This window comes from Rhinopithecus roxellana, chromosome 12 (genome assembly GCF_007565055.1).
Source record: "Rhinopithecus roxellana isolate Shanxi Qingling chromosome 12, ASM756505v1, whole genome shotgun sequence".
Taxonomy (NCBI): domain Eukaryota; kingdom Metazoa; phylum Chordata; class Mammalia; order Primates; family Cercopithecidae; genus Rhinopithecus; species Rhinopithecus roxellana.
In genome coordinates, this window is record NC_044560.1 from 104,988,566 (window position 1) to 105,009,979 (window position 21,414).

Below are 21,414 nucleotides of genomic sequence, written 5' to 3' on the forward strand. Positions count from 1 at the left end.
GTTGCTGTTTCATGTGTTTAGAAGGCGCATTCACAGGCTGGGCATGGTGGCCCACACCTATAGTTCCAGCACTTTGGGAGGTCGAGGCAGGAGGATCACTTGAGGCCAGGAGTTCAAGACTACCCTGGGCAACAAGTGAGACCTTCCATCTCCACAAAAAATAAAAAATTAAATTTTCAAAAGGTGCATTCACACTGCAAGGCAGAAAGTCACCAGTGTCCTCAGATGTATACATCCCTTTGGGAAGCTCCTTCCAGTTGGGGGCTTGTGGAGGCCACAGAGGAACCCCCCTAATTCCCCCTATACTTCCCAGCAGAAAGTCCTGGGCTAGGGGACACTCTTGCGCACTTGTGTTCTGAGAGTGTTATTAGTCTCCACCACAGGATTGGTTGTGTTTTCTTACTGGTTCAGGCATGCATTCAGCCAGTAATGAGCTCAGTGCCCTGTCCTGTACTGGGGACACAGCAGTGGCAAGGCAAACTCAGCCCTGCCTTCTAGGCTTACTGTCCAGAGAGAGGGAGGTGTGGGAGACAAGTTGGCCAACCAGCAAACAGTGCCACTGCAGATCGAGAGAAGGGTCTGGAAGGAAATAAGCCAAGGCTAGAACAGAGGAGACAGTGGTGAGGCTAGTGGGTAGGTACCTGGCTTGGGTCAGGATATTGGATGCGTTAAACTATCGGGTGAGGCATGGGGTCCACCAGCCAGATGAAGTGGACTTTGAAGTCAGGCCTGCCTGTGCTGTGTGTCCTTGGCACGTGCTCCATCTCCCTGCGCCTCTGTTTCCTCCTTTGGAAAGGGTCGGGGAGGGATAGCTGTACCCCAAACCATGGCGTGAACAGAAAGGTCAAGGGTTTGGCTAAGAGTAAGGATTGTGGAGCCATAGACTGCTCAGGCTCGAATCCCAGCTCTGACTTTTACTGGTTCTGTGGCCTTAGGTAGGTTCCTCAGTTTCCTTATTTGGAATGGGGATAATAAACCCTACCTGTCTTAGGGTTGTTGAAGAGAGTAAATGAGGTAGTATATGTAAGTGCTTGCCATTGCTCGTAATAATTATTCATTGTTAAAAGTTGCGGCCGGGCGTGGTGGCTCGTGCCTGTAATCCCAGCACTTCGGGAGGCTGAGGTGGGTGGATCATCTGAGGTCAGGAGTTCGAGACCAGCCTGGCCAACATGGTGAAACCCCGCTAAAAATACAAAATTAGCCTGGCATGGTGGTGGGCACCTGTAATCCCAGCTACTCCGGAGGCTAAGGGAGGAGAATCGCGTGAACCCAGGAAGCGGAAGTTGCAGTGAACTGAGATTGTGCCATCTCACTCCAGCCTGGGTGACAAGAGTGAGACTCCTTCTCAAAAAAAAAAAAAGTTGCGTGTCACACGGGGGGACTCGAGTGCTTAGCACACTGTTTGACTGGGGACCCAGGGATTAAGGCCTTGACTTTCCCTTTCATCCAAGCCTGCCATTGGCCTTACCATGCACCTGCTGTGGGTGAGGCACTGTGGCATGAGGGAAGTTGTGCCCGATCTGCCTTGTTCCTTTCATCCCAAGAGACTTGGAAAGCTGTGGGTGTGTTCTGACCACATCTGTTTCTGTAACAGGATCTTCAGCTGGGGCAGGCAGCTGGGAAGGTCAGGATGAGGGGAAGGGAAGACAGGCCTGTGACACCTGCCATCTGCACCCTTCACTGGAGTGGGCAGGCCCTGCCCACATCCCTGCCTGAGGCCTGGGGTCTAGAGGCCTGGCTCCTTGTTGGTTATGTAAGCCCAGCCCCCCCCCTGCAGCTGGCCGTCCTGCAGCACGTGGCCGTGGCACCCGCTGGCTGGATGGTGGTGCCTCCCTGCCGGGAAGGGCAGAGAACAACTCCTCTCACCCAGGAAACTGCAGGACTCACGGCCCCTCAGCAGCCCTGAGGAGGGCATGGGGGTCTGAGAGGAAAGGACCAGCTATCCCAGCCTCTCCTGAGCAAGCTAACTTTCCAGGACGCATTGCAGGCTCCCTTCCTTCCGGCCCCTGGTTCTCTGGGGAGAAGGGAAGGGTGGACGTTGTCATCATTTCCCAGAGTGAGTCAGTGCATTCATTCATTCACAGACTCACAGCGACAGACACCACAGTGATGTCCCTAGACTCAGGGAGCCCTTGGTCTAGGACAGAAAACGAGCAAGTAGATCCTTAGAGATTGGGATATGTCCAGTGAGGAGGCAGAGCATTGCCTGGGTGTGTGTGGGGGATGGGGGTGGGGGTGCTGCTACAGAAAGGGGTCAGGAGAGGCTACTCAGGAGGTGACTTTTTTTTTTTCTTCTTTTTTTTTTGAGGTGGAGTTTTGCTCTTTTTGCCCAGACGGGAGCGCAGTGGCATGATCTCGGCTCACTGCAACCTCCATCTCCCAGCTCAAGCAATTGTCCTGTTTCAGCCTCCTGAGTACCTGGGACTGCAGGCACGTGGCACCACACCCAGCTAATTTTTGTATTTTTAGTAGAGACGGGGTTTCCCCATGTTGGTCAGGCTATTTCTCAAACTCCTGACCTCAAGTGATGCACCCGCCTCGGCCTCCCAAAGTGCTGGGATTATAGGCGTGAGCCATCACGCCCGGCCAGGAGGTGACTTTTGAGTTGAGACCTGAATGGCAAGTCAGCTGCAGGTTAAGCTGCAGGAGGGGAGGGAAGCTCTCAGAGGGAGGGAAGAACAGTTGCAGACCAGGAGGCAGGAACAAGTCACAAATCCTGCAGAGTGGCTGTGGAGGTGTGCACGAGCCGAGGGTGAGCCCAGGCGGAGGGCTGGCATCAGGGGGCCTTGTCCGGGGCTGAGGAGTTGAGGTTCTACTCTCAGTGCAGGGACAGGCGGTGCCGAGTGAAAACCTGTGGCAGCAATCGGCCCGCTCCTCGGCACGGTCTCCTAAGCTAATTGTGCGCCTGCTTTGGGTCTGAATGGCAGGGAAGGCACAGGATGTGGGTTTTCCTTCCACGGTGGGAGGTGATCTCAGGGAGTCTCCCTGCAGGTCTCCACCAGGTATCCTGTGTGCCTGCCATGGGCATGCAGTTCTGAAGGACTGACTGGTGATGAGAAACCCAGCCTGGAGATTGTCCCAGCCATCCCGCCCAAGACAGGGACAGGCCAGTGGGGCCACCTGAGCAAAGGCTTAGGGCGGCTGGTAGACCGGGCTGCAAGAGTGAGGCTGTGGAGTTAGTCCTAGAGCAGCACCTGGCAGGAGCCTGACTTCGTAAGCCAGTGCTCGTCCTTGGCATTGTTGACTCAGTGGCTCAGCTGATGAGCCCGAGGCTGCTGGGGAAGGTGCCCTCCTCAGCCTTACAGCTCCAGCCCCCGCGTGATCCGTGTTTCACAGGCCTCTGGGTTACTGAGAGGCTGGTGGGGGTGGAGGTGCCTGACAGTTGTTCACTGGGAAGAAGAACTCACCACCAGCATCCCTTCATTTTTCTCAAGGAGTCACAGGCAGAGGTTTTTCCCTAACAGGCTCAGCAGTCAGAAGTCCCTGCCTGGGCTTCCGACTGCCTACACAGGCAGCTGCAGCCCTCCGCTCAGGCTGGCCTGTGTCACTGCCCCATTCTATGTCCAGGCCTCCCGGCACCCAGCCGCTGTTCCCACGAGTGCCCGGAGGAACTCCCAGTTTAGCAGGGGAGAGGGTTCCCCAATGCAGAGTGGGCAAGGAGCCCGGGGCCTGTGACCTGTGTCACAGGGCATCTGAGGACGTTGCTCCTGGAAGGTAGGTGCGTGGCCACGGAGCTGACTTCGGGGTCTTGTTTAGGAGGCTGAGTTGGAAGGTCCTAGTGGCTCGGCAGTGCAAGAGGAGGATCCCCACAGTGTGTGGCCTGTGTGGTCACTCAGGGCTGTGGCCTCTCTGACTCTCCTCTTCTTTGTCTTGGGTTGGGGGTCCCGGCCATGTCCCCTTCCCAGGGATGCACTAAGGTTTCAGTGAGCTCAGGCACGAAGGGGTTGCCTGAGGTAACTGCGTAGTAAATGACAGCTGTTGGTGGGCTCCCTGCCGAACGTTGGGACACCACAGTTACGGACTTGTGCCAGGAGCCCCAGCTTCCTGCCACCCCTCACCGTGTGCCTCAGAGTTCTCCTTTGACAAGCCTCCATCTGGCTGTCCTGTCCCTCAGGGGTGGGCATGAGGCCCAAGTTCCTTCCTTCCTTTAGCCCATGTTCACTGAGCACCTGCTGGCTGGGCCCCAGGGAGCTACCCAGGTGGCTGCCCCACAGCTGGGCTGGGCTTTATAACTGATGCTGTCATGAGAGACTGGCCTTGGTGCCAGACCTCCCTCCCGGCCCAGCTGCTGCCTCTGGGCTCCTTGTGGGCCACCACCTCTGAGCAGCTGCTGCCTTTTTTTTTTCTCATTTAACTTTTTATTTTGTTTTTTGGGTTTTTGAGATGGAGTCTCATTCTGTCACCCAGGCTGGAGTGCAGTGGTGTGATCTCACTCACGGCAGCCTCCACCTCCTGGGTTCAAGTGATTCTCCCGCCCCAGCCTGCCGAGAAGCTGGGATTACAGGCACATGCCAGAACGCCTAATTTCTTTTCTTTTTTTTTTTTTTTTGAGACAGAGTCTTGCTCTCTCTCACCCAGGCTGGAGTGCAGTGGCATGATCTCGGCTCACTGCAGCCTCTGCTTCCCAGGTTCAAGCGATTCTCCTGCCTCAGCCTCCTGAGTGGCTGGGATTACAGGCATGTGTCACCACACCTGGCTAATTTTTGTGTTTTGTAGAGATGGGGTTTTGCCCTGCTGGCCAGGCTGGTCTCGAACTCCTGACCTCAAGTGATCCGCCCACCTTGGCCTCCCAAAGTGCTGGGATCACAGCCATGAGCCACCGTGCCTGGCCCATTTAACTGTTTTTTGATGGACATTTTCAGACACAAGAAAGTAGGAGTATAATGAGCCTGATGGACCGACCCACTTTCTGGCTTCAGAATTGATGACTATGTGGTCAGTCTGTTCCCATCTATCCCCATGCCACTCTCACTCACATTATTTTGCAGCAGCTCTAACATAGCTATCATTTTACCTATACATTGCTTCTGAAACAGTGGGAACACTCTGCCCCAAGCCAGCACCCTCTGTCCTCCACTGTCATCTGCCCAGGCCCAGGATCAGACCACTGGGAAAGTGGCCAGATAGGGCTGTCCCCTCTGTGGCTCTGCACACATGAGAGGTAGCTGGGTGTGGTGCTCAGAGAAGAGCTAGCTCCACCCACCAGCCCCAGCACAGCCTTTCTGTTTGAGGGAGGCTGCCGCCCCAGGAGGGGCTTTAGGGGCTGCCAGTAAGCCCAGAGAAGGGACTGCGGTCCTCTTTGTTCCTGGTTCCTGGCTGCTTCACTGGCTGCTCCATCTCTGTGTTCATTCTCTTTTAAATGATGTGCACAGATTCTTTATTCCCCCCCCTTTCTTGCGTAAAGGGTAGCATTCATGAGCATACCATTGTGCACCTTACTTTTTTCATTTGTGTCTTAAAAACTGTTCCCTGTCGGCTGAGAGCGCGCACACTCATTCTCGGTGGCGGCAGGGCTCCACTGCCTGGATGAACTCTGGGGAACTGGCCGGCTCCTGCTGGTGGATGTTGTGGCTGGTTCCAGTTCTGCATTCTCAAGCTGCTGCAGTGACTGTCCTTACATGTATGGTTTTCCATCTTTGCAAGTATGTCTGTAGGATTAATCTCCAGGTGTGGAATTGCTAATCAAAAGATATATGCATGGCATGTGCACTTTTTTTTTTTTTTTTTTTTTTTGAGCTGGAGTCTTGCTCTGTTGCCCAGGCTGGAGTGCAGTGGCACTATCTCATTGCAACATCCTCCTCCCAGGTTCAAGCAATTCTCCTCCCAAATAGCTGGGATTATAGGCAAGGATTACCTGGCTAATTTTTGTATTTTTAGTAGAGACAGGGTTTCACCATGTTGGCCAGGATGGTCTCGAACTCCTGACCTCAGGTGATCCGCCTGCCTTAGCCTTGGCCTCTCAAAGTGTTGGGGTTACAGGCGTGACCCACCGCACCCCACACATTTGTACTTTTGACTGGTCTTGTCAAATTGCCTTTGAGAGGGAACCATGTCCTTGGTCAGGTCCTTTCTCATCTCTAAGCCTCCTCTGGAAAGTTGGGGAGATAATTTCTATTTCTCAGGGCTGTTAGGAAGTGGAAACGAGATCAGTTTGTCAGTCGCTTAGTTTTGGGAGTAAGCGCAAAGTTACGGCTCCACTGGTAAAGCGCGGTAGAAGGGCCCCACGCAGCGTTTGTTCTCTTCCCCCATCCCTCTCTGCTGAGTGCCACCGGGGGTTGTGGGGGTGGTGGAAGAGGGTGGAGATGATCACTGTTGGGAAATGCGGGGCAGTGGCTGGAAGGAGGGGTCAGAAGCACAGACCTGCATTCACACTTACACTCTGGGATGAGGGACTTTCCTCCTCACGGCGTCTGTCTCCCTGCCATGGGAGGCAGTGCGTATGTCAGCCATGCACTCGGCTGTAAGCCCAGAAACAGACCCTTGCAGGATTCATAGCAAGGGAATGTGTGGGGAGGATGTCACCAGGCAGGAGGATGCCTGGGCCCTTCGATGGGCGGGAGTGAGGCCACTGGTTTCCCTAGGTAGGTAGCTCACCAAATATAGGAAGAGCCTTCTCCACCCAGGAAATCTGACCAGTGCCACACAGTGAATATACAGGGTCCTCACGCAAGAACCTGAGAGGTGTGTAGGCAGCTGTGTGCAGTCTATACAGGGAGTCCAGAGGCTGGTGTGAGCCCTGCTCTTGAGGGGCCTCTGGATGCCTGCAGTGGGGTGCCGGGGGCCTCCACGGGCATCATTCTGTGGTTGCTCCAGGATTGGACTTAGAGATCCGGGTTTGAGCACATCAGCCTGCCCTGGGGCCCCCTTCAGTAAAGATACTCCCCTGAGAAATGCCTGCCTTTGGGAAGCCTGCTGCATTGGGCTTACATGACTGATCAGACTCTGATTCTGGGTGGAGCAGCCTGGGGAAGGGCTTGGAGGCGGGAGTGAGGATGGTCTCCACGTGGGCAGTGTAGACGTGTGGTTTTGCAGGGACAGAGACTGTGCAGCAGCACATCCGCAGAGGTAGGGAGGCCTTGAGGGCGTGTGGCTCCCACAGAAAGCTCTGTGGGTGCTCTTCTGCCTCCTCCTCCCTATTTCAGGCCCCAGGAGGCCTTGTGTGGTTCTGTCCCTCCCCTGCTCCCCAACTGAGGCTGTGGCATTGTGGGAGCACGGGAAGCAACTGGACACCCAGCGAAGGTGTGTAGAAGGCATTTGCCCCAGGCTGGCTCTGGGCTGAGCACATCGGTTGATGACCTCATCACATGCATCCCTTCACTTCCTGAGTGCAGGGTACCCAACAGCCTGCCACAGACAAGAAGGGACCTTCCCTGAGTTCACCCAGCTGGCCCTGTCTGAGCTGGGAACTCACACCTGCGCTGACTCCAGACACCCACCCCAGCCCCACCTTCGTGTTGCTTCAGTCGACACGTATTTATTAAGCACTTACTGTGTGCCCAGTAAAGACCTTTCTGGGGATATTTCAGTGAACAAAAGGGGTAAGAGTTCTCCCCTTATTATAGCATAAATGCACAGATAGCCAAGTACGCTTCCTGCTAGGTCGTGAGAAGCCAAGCATAGCATAAATGCACAGATAAGCCAAGTACGCTTGCTGCTAGGTCGTGAGAAGTGCCACCTAGAGAAGGAAGCAGGGATTCACAGTGATAAAGGGGCTGACTTTTCGGAGGGTGGCCAGGGAAGGCCTTTGAAGAGGTGACTTGGGAGTGTAGACCTGCAGGCAAGGAGGGAAGGAGCCGTTGGGATGTGAGAAAGAGAGGTGCTCAGGGGCAGGGGGTAACAGGTGCAAAGGCCCCGAGGCACTGTGTTCAGATGGTTCTGCCACTGGCAAGGATCAGGACCTCAATGACTACAGCAGCCCCTCCCCAGCGCCCCCAAGTGAGGTCTGGCCATGCAGCTCTCCCATCTGTATGCTTTGCCTCCCGTGCTCCATAAGCAGGACCCCGACCCCTCCAGTCTCCTTGCTGACCCCTCTCGTCTCACACTCCAGGTCCTGATCCGTGCAACTCACTGCCGGATGCATCGGGCAGCCTCCTGCACCTGCACTTTCTTCACAAAGTTCTCTCTGCCGGGGACGGCTTTTGCATCTTCGCCATCTCTGGGACTTTTCCAGATGCCTCCCTCCGCAGCTGATCCCAGCCTGGCCATATTCCCCGATTCCATGTCCCCTCCCTCCCTGCCTCCCTCCATCATAGCCTTGATGCTGTTCTGCCACTGCCCCTGGGTTTGTCTCGCTGATTGTGCAGAAGGCTCTGGGACAGGGCTGGCTTGTGGGGGATTGGGCCACTGCCTATTGGAGGCATTTGGGGGCTGTCCCAGGGGTGAGTGCACCCTAGGCTGGGCCAGGTGCCCATACCTCTCCCGCCCAGCACTGGCACCTGTGAAGGGCCTCTGGAGGCTGGGTCTTCCTATAGGCACCAGGAAGAAACCTACGAGCGCATCCCTACTGAGGGCAGGACCCGCTCTCCACATCCTGGAAACCCAACAGAGAAAGACAGTCTCTCTGGCAGCCTCCCTGTCTTGAAGTTCTTGAGAAGGCTGCATTTCTAGGCCCCCACAACCTGTCTGTCCGGTTTGAAGCCTGGGGCCTGAGAGCTTCAGGGTACTGATGCAGGACAGAGACAGCTCTAGTTCAAGCCTCCCTCTGTCCGCTCCCAGAGGTGTGACCTCAGAAGACCATCCCTTCTTTTTTTTTTTTTTTTTTTTTTTTGAGGCAGAGTCTCACTCTGTCGCCGGGGCTGGAGTGCAGTGGCCGGATCTCAGCTCACTGCAAGCTCCGCCTCCCGGGTTTACGCCATTCTCCTGCCTCAGCCTCCCGAGTAGCTGGGACTACAGGCGCCCGCCACTTCGCCCGGCTAGTTTTTTTGTATTTTTAGTGGAGACGGGGTTTCACCGTGTTCGCCAGGATGGTCTCGATCTCCTGACCTCGTGATCCGCCCGTCTCGGCCTCCCAAAGTGCTGGGATTACAGGCTTGAGCCACCGCGCCCGGCCAAGACCATCCCTTCTGTAGCTTGGTAGAGGCTGGAAATTCTACTCTTCAGGATTATGATGCAGATTAAATGCAGTAATCGGGTGTTTGGTAGAGTGCCTGGTAGGGAAGGGGTTCAATAAAGAGCTGCTCGCACCATTCTGTGCAGGGAGTGCTTTAGGGCATGTTTTAGAATTTTAGAGTGTGTTTCACTACATGAGTAGCTTCTTGCAGCTTCGAGGCCCTGGCATCCCTCTCCCCTGCCTGCGGGCTTCCTTGTTCACTGGGCCAAGTCCCTGCAGTAATCTTCCTAAGCATGGAGCAGACCGGGCCCTTCCTGGCCAGAACATCCCCATCTACCTTCAGGGTCTACTGCAGTGACCAGATGTGAGCTTTTCCCCTGTCTGCTCACTCACCTTCTCTGTGCCTGTCTTGACACCTTCTCTGTGCCTGGTCCCATGTGGGGCAATGTTGGGGAAACAGTGTGGACCACAGACCACCCCATGCTGTCTTCCTAGGGCTCATAGTCCAGTGGGGGAGACACACAGGTCTCCAGATGGTGACAACTCAGAGGGAACGGGGCTGAGGCGGGGAGGCCAGAGGGTGGGGCCTGTCCTACCGTGTGGGTCAGGGAGGGCTTCCTGGAGAAGGCACCGCTAAGCTGAGAATTGAAGTAGTAAGCAATGAGAGCATGTACCATGTAATATGTAAAGGGGAGGGAGAATGTGAGGTGCTGGGAAGCACTAGACCTTCTGGGGAAGGGAAGAATTTGGGATGTGGCCAGAGCACAATGTCCCGTGAGTGGAGAGGTCCAGATTTTTCTATTTTTCTTTTCTTTTTTTCCCCCCAGTGATCCTAGAAATCCTCCCAAGAGAGGTCCAGATTTTTGACAAGGCTGAAAGGCGGCCCCTGAGACCTGACTCTACCTGTCTGCCTGGCCTTTGCTCAGTCTAGTGCGTGCATGGCCCCCTCCTTGCTCTCACTCATCATCTGTGTGCTCCTTCCCCGCCAGACAAGAACCCCTGGAGGGCAGGGACCAGTTCAGAGCCATCCCTGTCTCCCCAGTGCCAGCACAGAGCTTGGCCTGAGTAGGTTTTGGGTGCTGGGCTTGGTGACTCATACCTGTAATCCCAACATTTTGGGAGGCTGGGGCAGGAGGATCACCTGAGCCCGGGAGTTCAACACCAACCTGTACAAAATAGTGAGACCCGGTCTCTACGTAAAAAAAGAAAACTAGCCAAGCATGGTAGGGCGTGCCTGTAGTCCCAGCTACTTTGGAGGTTGAAGTGGGAGGACCACTTGAGCCCAGGAGTGCAAGGCTGCAGTGAGCTGTGATTGAGCTGCTGAACTCCCACCTGGGCGACAGATGGGGACCCCCCAAAAAATAGGTTTTGGGAAATGTTTAGCAGATGAGAGGCAAGACGGAATTCTCCTAAATTCGAAGCCTGGAATTCTCCTAAATTTGAAGCCTGACGCAGAATGGTTGAAGCAAAAAGAGGAGATTTGTTGTCTTATGGATCTGAAGGATCCTGAATAGTGTGGCGTCAGGCACAATATCTCTTTATCAAACGATATCTCTTTAATCTCTGAGCTTGGCCAGGCACAGTGGCTCACGCCTGTGATCCCAGCACTTCGGGGGGCCGAGGTGGGTGGATCATGAGGTCAAGAGATGGAGACCATCCTGGCTAACATGGTGAAACCCCATCTCTACTAAAAATATAAAAATTAGCTGGGCGCGGTAGCATGCGTATATAGTACCAGCTACTCAGGAGGCTGAGGCAGGAGAATCGCTTGAACCCAGGAGGCAGAGGTTGCAGTGAGCCAAGATCGCACCACTGCACTCCAGCCTGGCAACAGAGCAAGACTCCATCTAAAAAAAAAATCGGAGCTTGGCTTTCCTCTGAGCTGGCTTCATTCTGGGGAGGCTGTTCTCTGCAGGGAGTGCACTCCTGACGGGTGCAGGAATGGCTGCCAGTAGCTCTAGAAATGGGATGCAGTCTTAACCACCCTAGTGGGAAGAGAGCTCCTCTCTCCTGAGAGTTCCATCTTAGGCCTTAGGACCGGCTGTGGCTGGCTCTGTAACCTTCCTGACCCTGACCAATCACTGTAACAGAGGCTGGGGACAGGGCACCTCTCCACTCCTAGAACAGCGGGGGGGAGGACAGCGGGGAGTCAAGGTAAGGTGAAGAGGCCTCCCCAGGGTCCTGGGGTGAGAGAGATTGGGTGACCAAAGCTGGTCCACCCAGGGGAAGATAGGAAGAGAAGTGGGCCATTCTGGCCTCAGACCACTTCATCCTTTCCCAGACCCTACGCCAAGGCAGAGCTCCCTGTAGGATGAGTTTCTCACTTGACCTGAAATCTCTCCCTGTGGGGCTGCTGCAAGTGCACAGGCTTCAGGGCAGGTGGCCCACACCCCCCGCGCCCCAGCCTCCTGCCCGCGGGTGTGCAGCCCAACCACCCGGATAGGGGAGGATGGTACCCAAGTCATGGGGGCTCAGACAAGCATGGAGAGTCCTGCAGAGAGGCCCAGCACCAAGGTTCCCAGGCTGCTCCTGGAGATGCTGTCCCACATGGGCCGGTCACCCACCTGCCATGAGACTCCCAGCTGGGACCTTCCCTGCAGAGTCTGTGAGGTGGAACGATGGTGATGGTGCCCCCTTGTGGGGTAGGTGCATGTGGCAGGCACAGAGTGGTGGCAGCAACTGTAACACACGGTTCTGGGCGGGGGCGGGGACAGGGGCCCTCCCTGTGTGCCCTGTGGTGCTGAGTGCCAGACTGGGTGAGCTCACCAAGCCCTCCTTGGGAAGGTGCTGTTGATGCAGCAGGGAGGCCCAGGGCGGTCACCGCTCTGTGCTGTTGGCGACGGAGCAGGGATCGGAACCCAGGCGCCTGGCTTCGAGTCCTCCGCGCTGTGGCGGAATGGGGCTCTGCCATGTTGGTGGTTATTTATTGTTGTGAACAAGAGCTCAGGCCTGGTTTCCAGGTGTGACTTTACTGCACCCTTGACCTACCTCCGTGGCTTGAGAATTCTGGAAAATACTACAATAAGTGTTTCTTCTCTCTTGAAATGTTGTACATAACATTTGCCTGCACGCTGTCAGAAGAAAGTGACATCTCTGTCTATTTCCACGTGTTGCAGTATTTCCTGGCTTGGGACCCCACCAGCTTCCCAGTCACCCAGGCTTGAAGCCAGGTTCTTCCTCGCTTCTCTCCCCACCCTGCCCATCCCTGTGCATGTAGCAGTGACCAAGTCCTATTGATTATCTGATTATCTGCCAGAAGCCTCAGGAATGGCAGCCTTCTGAGTTAGCACAGGCACCAGGAGCACAGCCTGTGGCCAGGCTGCGCAGGGGCTGGTGATGTTGGTTTCTCTCACCTTAACGTGTGAGTTGTGTAGTAATACGGTCCTATATCACTTAATGACGACACATTCCAAGAACTGCGTCATTAGGTGATTACATGGTTGTGTGAACATCCTAGTGGATTTACACAAACCTAGGTGGCATAGGCCAGGCCCCGTGGCTCACGCCTGTAATCCCAGCACTTTGGGAGCCTGAGGCGGGCGGATCACCTGAGGTGGGGAGTTCAAGACCAGCCTGACCAACATGATGAAACCCCATCTCTACTAAAAATACAAAGTTAGCCAGGTGTGGTGGTGGGCATCTGTAATCTCAGCTACTTGGGAGGCTGAGGCAGAAGGAGAATCATTTGAAACTGGGAGGCGGAGGTTGCATTGAGCCAAGATCATGCTATTATACTCCAGCCTAGGCAAGAAGAGCGAAACTACGTCTCAAAAAACAAAAAAACTTAGGTGGCATAGCCTACTGCACACCTGGGCTACCTGGAATAGCCTAGTGCTCCTGGGCTCCACACCTGCATAGCACGTGACTGTGCTGAGTACCCTCGGCAACTGTAACACAGCGTAGGTATTTGTGTATATGAACATAGACAAGGGACGGTAAATATATAGTGGGAAATCTTAATGGGACCACCGCCTGCATACTCAGTCCATCATTGACTGAAATGGCTTTATGCGGCTTATAACTAGACGTGTATGTGCCTCAGTATTCAAAAGATGTGAAAAGGTGGACAGAGATTCAACATAAAGAAATGATAAATGTTTGGGCCGGGTGCGGTGGCTCACACCTGTAATCCCAGCACTGTGGGAGGCCGAGGCGAACGGGTCATGAGGTCAGGAGATTGAGACCATCCTGGCTAACACAGCGAAACCCTGTCTATTAAAAGTACAAAAATTGGCCGGGCGCGGTGGCTCGAGCCTGTAATCCCAGCACTTTGGGAGGCCGAGACGGGCGGATCACGAGGTCAGGAGATCAAGACCATCCTGGCTAACACGGTGAAACCCCGTCTCTACTAAAAAATACAAAAATCTAGCCGGGCGAGGTGGCGGACACCTGTAGTCCCAGCTACTCGGGAGGCTGAGGCAAGAGAATGGCATGAACCCGGGAGGCGGAGCTTGCAGTGAGCTGAGATCCAGCCACTGCACTCCAGCCTGGGCAACAGAGCGAGACTCCGTCTCAAAAAAAAAAAAAAAAAAAAAAAAAAAGTACAAAAATTAGCCAGGTGTGGTGGTGCGCGCCTGTAGTCCCAGCTACTAGGGAGGCTGAGGCAGGAGAATCCCTTGAACCCGGGAGGCAGAGGTTGCAGTGAGCCGAGATCGTGCCACTACCCTCCAGTCTGGGCAACAGAGCGAGACTCCATCTCAAAAAAAAAAAAAAAAAAAGATAAGTGTTTGAGGTGATATGATAATTACCCTGACTCAATCCTTGTATACATTTATCGAAATACCACATGTACCCCATAAATATGTATAATAATTATGTATCAATAAAATTAAACATTTTTAAAAAGGTATATAGAGAGAAGTAAGTTTCTCTCCCTGTTCTCCTTCAGCTTTGCCTTCCTAAAAGCATCCACCTAGCTTATTGTATGTCCTTCCAGAAGGATCTCTGATGGAGCTTAGCTAACGACAGTCCACAGCAGCCATAGCCTAGGCCAGCCGACAGAGTTTGTAAATAAAGTTTTATTTGCACATGTCCAGGCTCATTTGTTTATATACTGTCTGTTACTCTTTTCATGCTACAAGGCAGAGTTGATAGTTGCTGCAGAGCCTAGTCTGATCATTTAAGCAGAATAGTGTGATGCCTGCAGCTGTGTGTGTTTAAAGTCAAGGCAAGGTGGTAGAGGCAGCAGCAGCAGAAGGCCCAGAGGCAGGAAGAAGACAGGGTTGAGTCAGTGTGTTTGCGAGAGTTGGAATCGAAGCCTCTTAAAATGGCAGATGATTTGGACTACGAGACAAGAGATGCAGGGGCCTCGGCCGCCTTCCCAATGCGGTGCTCAGCGTTATATAACAATGGCTTCGTGGTGCTCAAAGGCTGGCCTTACTTGTAAGATGGTCGCGATGTCTACTTGTAAGACTGGCAAGCACAGCCGTGCCAAGGTCCAGCTGTTTGGCACTGACATCTTTACTAGAAAGAAATATAAAGATAATTGCCGGCCGGGCACGGTGGCTCAAGCCTGTAATCCCAGCACTTTGGGAGGCCGAGGCGGGCGGATCACGAGGTCAGGAGATCGAGACCATCCTGGCTAACACGGTGAAACCCCGTCTCTACTAAAAAAATACAAAAAAGTAGCCGGGCGAGGTGGCGGGTGCCTGTAGTCCCAGCTACTCGGGAGGCTGAGGCAGGAGAATGGCGTAAACCTGGGAGGCGGAGTTTGCAGTGAGCTGAGATCAGGCCACTGCACTCCAGCCTGGGTGACAGAACGAGACTCCTTCTCAAAAAAAAAAAAAAAAAAGATAATTGCCTGTCAACTTACAATGTGGGTGTCCCCAACATCAAAAGGAATGACTTCCAGCTGATTGGCATCCAGGGTGGGTACCCCTCACTGCTCCAGGACATCAGGGAGGTGCGAGAGGACCTTCGTCTGCCTGAGGAGACCTTGGCAAGGAGATCGAGTAAAAGTACAACTGTGGAGAAGGGCCCCTGATCACCGTGCTGTCTGCCATGACATAGGAGGCAGCTGTTGCAGTCAAGGCCATGGCAGAAGAACTGGCTGCCAGGGTGACTGGCGGCGGTGGCAGCAGTGATCCTCTGAGCCTGCAGAGCCGCTCCCCGGCCTTCCCTAGGCTGGACTCCTCCCACACAATGTGTTTGATGTTTTAGTTTGGTTTTTCCCACCCCCTCAATCTGTCAGGGAGCCCCTGCCCTTCGTCTAGCTCCCTTGGCCAGGTGCTAGCAAAGCCATGGCCTTGATGAAGCTGCCATCCTTTTCCCTGCTTGCACTACAGCCCTGGTCAGGGGAAGAAGGTGGGTGATGCTTGTGGTCTATTTATTTATTTTGAGACAGAGTCTCACTCTGTTGCCCAAGCTAGAGTGCAGTGACACCATCTCAGCTCGCTGCAACCTCCACCTCCCAGGTTCAAGCGATTCTCCTGCCTCAGCCTCCTGAGTAGCTGGGATTACAGGCACGCGCCACCATGCCAGGCTAGTTTTTGTATTTTTAGTAGAGACAGGGTTTCACCATGTTGGCCAGGCTGGTCTTGAACTCCTAACCTCAGGTGATCCGCCCGCCTCGGCCTCCCAAAGTACTGAGATTACAGGTGTGAGCCACCGCACCCGGCCTTACTTATTTTTTTAAATTCAACCTGGAATCAGAAAACGGTGGATTCTGGCACATGGTCCTTGTGTCCTCCCTACTCATCCCTGGTCTGGTCCCCTGTTCCCCATGGCCCTTTACCCTAAGTACCATCCCCACAGACTGGGGCCAGCCCCCTGCCCTACCTAAGATGGGGAGGGAAGAGGAGGAGAGGGGAGGGGTCCTGCCCCCATGGGCTTTACCCTTTCCTGCAATCTGTCTCCCCAACACATTTGTTAAAATCAAACCTGAATAAAACTACAAGTTTAATATAGAGAAAAACAATAATAAAGTTGAGGCAGACCTGGACCTTTTAGTCTGTACTCCTGCCTCTGTGAGCCTTGACTCTGAAAAGGGGACAGTAAAAGGATGTCTCTTGGAGTGGCTCGGGGGCTTCTGTGGGGTCCGGGCAGCACAGGACCTAACCAGCAGGGTGTCAGTGCCTGGGCTGCAGGCATTGACTTGCCTGTGTCCCACAACCCCTCTTGGAACTGGAGCACTAGCAGGGGCTCAGCTGCCAAAATCCAGGGACAGGTGAGGCTGTCACCATCCAAGATGGAAGAGCACTTACAGGAAATCTGGTGTGTCATTCCTGGCTGCCCACCTGCACAACCAGGCCCCTCCCCATGAGTACTGCAGGGGACCCTACTCCTGCAGAAAAGAAGCCTCCCATGAGCCTGAATCCATCCTGTCGCTGCTCTGCCCCCCGCCCCCAGTGGCTCCGGTCTCCCGCAGAATGAGTGAAGTCCTCACCAGGGTCCACTGGGTCGCCGTCCCACGTCATCCCCAGTGCTCCCCTCCCAGTGTGCATTGGTGCCGGGCCTGCTCCCACTGTCACACTTAAGCCCACCCCAGTGGTTGCGGCCTGCTGCGGGGTTTGCACAGGGACTCCTGAATGAAGACCCAGACCTGAGCCCGGTTGGGCCTATGGGAACACTCATTTCAAGGCCAGCTCACCCTTGGCTCCTTTCTGTTCATTCCAAAATAGCAAAATAACACCTGCATTGCAAAGCATGGTTATTCTAAGGCTGATTGTCATATGGGGGCCTGTTAAAATCTGGGCCCCTGGGCCCTAGCTAGGACCTCCTGACTCTGGTGCTCTGTGAACCCGGCTCGCAGACATCCCGATTTCATGTGGTGGACACCGGGACACGGGAAGGTCGTCTCCAGCCCGAGGTCAGCATGGTCGTCAGGGAGCAGCCCTAAATACTCCTCCTTCAGGCTTGTCTGGACATTCTCCCTCCTCATCCCTCCTCTGAGAGCTGACGCCCTCCCACCGTGTCCCCGGCCCCACACAGCGTTGCTTCCTGGTGTTTTGACTCCCACTTGGATGACTGTGTCTGTTTCCCCCGCCCTGCTCCAGGCTGGCACGGATGGTTTGAGTCATCACCGCCCCCTGATGCCCAACCTGTCCTTGCATCTCGTGGGTACCATTGCACCTGTGTGCAAAGGCCAGACAGACATCTCTCTGCCTGTCACCTGATGCCTGGCATCAGGTTTCTCTCTGTCCCTTTGTGAGGGCCACAGCCTGCGGCGGGAGAGGGAGACAAGCTCTGTTTGACCTTCATCCTCTCCCCGGGGAGCTGGCTGCCACCTGCTGGGCGAGCGGCAGAGCCCCATCCCTGCAGCAGCAAGGCCCTGCCCACCAGCTGCTGCACACCAGTGTCTCTCCCTGGAGCTCATGCCTTTCACCATCCCACCCAGGGCTCCCCACACCGTGCCTCCACTCCAGCCCTTCCTCCCCCTCAGGCCAGACAAGGGAGCCGAGAGTTAAGCTGTGCTCTGGTTTCAGAGCAAGACAGTCCTGGGATGTGTTCTAGTCCCGCCACTTCCAGGCTCCATGACTTGGGCAGGTGTCTTTTCTTCTCCCAGATTGCTTCCCTGATAAGATGGAAGTCTAGTTATGCCAGCATCATAGGGGTGCTGAGCTGGCCAAGTGAAATTGTGCATGGGAAGTACTTAGGAGCTAGGTGAGGCAGCTCACTCCTGTAATTACAGCACTTTGGGAGGCTGAGGCAGGAGGATTGCTGGAGGCTGGGAGTTCAAGACCAGCCTGGGCAACATAGCAAGACCTTGACTGTTTAGAAAGAAAAAGAGGCCAGGCACGGTGGCTCACACCTGTAATCCCAGCACTATGGGAGGCCGAGATGGTGGATCACGAGGTCAGGAGATCAAGACCATCCTGGCTAACACGGTGAAACCCCGTCTCTACTAAAAGTACAAAAAGATTAGCCGGGAGTGGTGGTGGGTGCCTGTAGTCCCAGCCACTTGGGAGGCTGAGGCAGGAGAATGGCGTGAACCCATCGCATCAATGCACTCCAGCCTGGGCAACAGAGTGAGACTCTGTCTCAAAAAAAAAGAAAGAAATAAAGAAAGTGCTTAGCACTATGCATTACACAGAGTAAGTTTCTGATACTGGGAAGCGGCTGCCACCATCACCACCACCATCATCTCTTTCCCCATTTGTGTCTCCTGGTGACTAAGCCAGCACTGTGACACTGGTGCCAGTACTTCATGGTGCGCTCATGGCCCTTGTTGCCTGCGACCCCACAGGTGTCCCTTTCAGGGAGGGAAAGAAAGAGGTTTTTGTGATCATTTGTCACAGCCTTGGCAGGCCAGGGATGGAACTCAGGTCTTGTTATTCCAAGCCATTACCTCTGCAGATCCATCCCCAACACACGCTTGCTTTGTAGAAAATACACACACACAACCGGGCCCGGTGGCTCACACCTGTCATCCCAGCGCTTTGGGAGGCCGAGGCAGGCAGATCACAAGGTCAGGAGATCAAGAACATCTTGGCTACCACAGTGAAACCCCGTCTGTACTAAAAATACAAAAAAAAAATGGCCAGTCGAGGTGGCTCACGCCTGTAATCCCAGCACTTTGGGAGGCCGAGGTGGGCGGATCACAAAGTCAGGAGATCAAGACCATCCTGGCTAACATGGTGAAACCCCATCTCTACTAAAAATACAAAAAATTAGCCAGGCGCGGTGGCGGGCGCCTGTAGTCCCAGCTACTCGGGAGTCTGAAGCAGGAGAATGGCGTGAACCTGGGAGGCGGAGCTTGCAGCGAGCCGAGATTGCGCCACTGCACTCCAGCCTGGGCAACAGAACGAGACTCCGTCTCAGAAAAAAAAAAAAAAGAAAATACACACACACCCAAACACATGTGTTCTGAACATACCTCTCCTCCTCTCTGACATCCACTTGAATTCTGGTCCCTGCTTAACAGGCCTTCAGAGCCTTGGACTTGAGCAAATGCATCTGAGCCCTGACCTTGAGACCCACACTCACATATGTGCCCACCCCACATACACGTGTGCACATAGTGGATGTACTGCATGCTGGAGAAACAACAGGAATGTAAAAGCTAAGGAGCACTTACATATTTTTTCTTTTTCTTTTTTTCTTTTTTTTTTTAAGAGACAGAGTTTCGCTGTATTGCCCAGGCTGGAGTACAGCGACACAATCGCAACTCACTGCAGCCTCAAACTCCCAGGCTCAAGCTATCCTCCCACCTCAGCCTCCCAAGTCACTGCAACCACAGGCACATGCTAATTTTTGTATTTTTTGTTTGTTTTGTAGAGACAGGGTCTCACTTTGTTGCTCAGGCTGGTCTCAAACTCCTGGTTTCAAGTGATCCTCTCGCCTCAGCCTTCCGAGTTGCTGGGGTTATAGGCATGCGCCATGACACCCAGCTAATTTTTGTATTTTTAGTAGAGACGGGGTTTCACCATGTTGGCCAGGCTTGTCTTGACTTCCTGGCCTCAGATGATCTGCCCTCCTCGGCCTCCCAGAGTGCTGGGATTACAGGCATGAGCCACCGCGCCCGGCCCAGAACTCATGTTCTTAACCATATTGCAAGACACTGTATCTCAGGTGGGACCTGTGAGGTGCTGTGAAGCCTGCCTAAGGTCACTGAGTGTGTGAGAGAGACAGCAAAGATCCCAGCCCCATCCCTGAGGGCCACAGCTGTGCCCTAACCGCTGCGCAGCCCTTCCCTTTGGAACCTGGCTCTGAGCTCCAGCCCGGGCCTTTGCAAGAACTGCAGTCCTGCCATGGCTGTTTGGCCCTGCCCGTGGAATGGGGGTCCTGTGGCTATGCTCCCCCGGATCCTGGGGACCCACCCCTTTATGAGACTTCAGTCACTTTGCCTGGAAACCGTGACTGACAAAGATCACCTGCCTCCTGCCGCCTTAATTGAGACAGTGGGCATCACATGACCTTTTTCATGCCCATCATGGGGTCATGTGGGCTTGTGACATGGCGTAGTCTGGTGGGTCCAAGCTGGCCCTGTGGTCAGACCTGGTGGGCCTGTCACCTCCCCTCTTGAGTCCACATTGAGTGCAGATACTGACGAACTGGGTGTGAAATGCCCCGGATAGCATGTCTCATGTGGTTAGTGCTCAGTACGCCAGAGTCAGTTATTTTGACCCACACGTGCTCATGAAGTGTCTCACGCTGCCGCTTTCTTTTCAGCCACCTGCTCACACCATTTTAAATGGATAGGTGTATGTAGGGCTTGTCCTGGGCCAGCCAGCCGCTCTCCATGCAGCCTTGGACAAGTCATCACACTCTGCCCCATGCCGCAGTTTTCTCCTCTCTCGTTTCTTTTTTTTTTTTCCTGAAATTATTTTGTAGAGACTGGCTTTGTTGGCAAGGCCGGTCTCAAACTCTTGGCGTCAAGCAATCCTCCTGTCTGGGCCTCACGTCGTGCTGGGATTGCAGGCGTGAGCCACATGCCCTGTCTCCTCTCTAAAGTGGGAGGGCACTGATACTCCCGTCATGGCGCTGATCCGGGAACTGAAGCTGTGTTTATTGGCATTGGAAGTGCTGGGGATGGGCCTGGCGGGTGTGAGTACTGTGTCGGTGCGACATTCTGATCTGCCCATGCTGCTCTTTCTTTTTTCTTATTAATAGATTGGTTTCTTTTTTATTTGAATGTATTTAGCCTTATTGCTAAGCAATGGTATTTGTAAAATCTTAGTTTTGGTGTGTTCATTCCTTTTTTTGTTTAGACAGAGTCACTCTGTCGCCCAGGCTGGAGTACAGCGGCACGATCTTGGCTCACTGCATCCTTCACGTCCCAGGCTCAAGCGGTTCTACTTGAGAGTGCCTCAGCCTCCTGAGTAGGTGGAACTACAGGAGCTCGCCACCACGCCCGGCTAATTTTTGTATTTTTAGTAGAAGTGCATTTCTGCTGCACTTCTGTAAGCACTTAGGTGGATGTGACCGCCTCAGGCTCTGGCTCTGGTGGTGACTCCTGCAAGGCGGGGCCTGGTTCCAGACCCTGTAGGTGCCCAGCTGAAGGTGTGGTCTGATTGCTCTGTGGGGAATGAAGGTTGCCAGCCTAGAAACTGGGCCTCAGGCTCACCCAGAGGCTCTCGGAACAAAGAACAGGCGCCATCTTGGCCAGCTGCAGTGGCTCACACCTGTAATCCCAGCACTTTGGGAGACTGAAGCGGGTGGATCACAAGGTCAGGAGTTCAAGACCAGCCTGACCAACATGAGGAAACCCCATCTCTACTAAAATTACAAAAATTAGCCGGGCGTGGTGGCACGTGCCTGTAATCCCAGCTACTCGGGAGGCTAAGGCAGGAGAATCGCTTGAACCAGGGAGGCAGAGGTTGCAGGGATTGAGATCGTGCCACTGCACTCCAGCCTGGGCGACAGCAAAACTCAGTCTCAAAAAAAAAAGAAGAGGCACCATTTCAAGCACTTTATGTGCATGAGAC

At 54.2% G+C, this 21,414-nt stretch overlaps 1 protein-coding gene and 1 pseudogene across 1 annotated transcript in view; both read left to right on the top strand.

The window, feature by feature from the left end:
* PPP1R37 (protein phosphatase 1 regulatory subunit 37) overlaps window positions 1-21,414 on the top strand; it is a 56,144-nt gene that overhangs the window by 22,655 nt on the left and 12,075 nt on the right.
* On the top strand, window positions 14,121-16,886 carry LOC104673478 (annotated as a pseudogene).